The following is an 886-nucleotide window of genomic DNA, read 5'->3' as shown; positions in this document are numbered from 1 at the left end:
TTTTTTTTTCTGAAACGTAAAATTATCCGATGCATAGACCAATAAATGGTTGCATAATGTGTTATGCATCCTTTGTGGTGGTTTGCAGAATGGCTATGTATTCAATTTTCGAAAATTGTACCTAAACTGAAAGTATCACTTTTTTTTTTTTTAAAACGGAAGAAGTACATCTTTTTTAGTTGCAAGGGAATATAAGTTGATGCATGAACAAAAATATGGCTACATAAAGTGTTATGTATCATTTTTGGTGGTTTACATAATGGAAATTGTGCCTACATAAAGTGTTATGTATCACGAAAAATGATATTTTCACGATGTGTCAGGAAAAATGATATTTTGACGCCGTGTCAGGAAAAATGATACTTTCTCCCATATTAGGATAAATGATACTTTCGTGACGTGTCATGAAAAATGATACTTTTACGCAGTGCTAGAAAAATGATACTTTCGCGCCGATTTTTTCGGTCGGCAGTCCCACCATGACAGCGGTCATCTAGTTTATTTATTGTGGTTTAAGAAAAAAAGAGATCATACCGAATAAACTTTTTTCATCACACTGTTGTTTCATTTCCTGCATAAATCAGCAAATATAACAAAACACATTAGCTAAAATCATATCATTGCAATCATGAACAAAAACAGACGGTTGTATACGAATATTGTCACAGTAGTAGTTTAGGCAAATACCCACCTCGATTGTTTGTAGTTGATTGGGAACGGACTCAGATGGTGTTGTTATCTGGAAAATATGAGACCGCTGAAATGCGAAGAAGTCTAGGACATTAGAATATAACAAAATTAAAGAATTACATTAATGTTTATAGCAAAAGAATCATATATGAATTTGTCAGTGTATGTCTCAAGATTGCAATGTGGTGAGAACTCA

Source organism: Papaver somniferum, chromosome 11 (genome assembly GCF_003573695.1).
Source record: "Papaver somniferum cultivar HN1 chromosome 11, ASM357369v1, whole genome shotgun sequence".
NCBI classification, from domain to species: domain Eukaryota; kingdom Viridiplantae; phylum Streptophyta; class Magnoliopsida; order Ranunculales; family Papaveraceae; genus Papaver; species Papaver somniferum.
The sequence above is the reverse complement of the archived record's forward strand: the minus strand, read 5'-3'. Positions refer to the sequence as shown.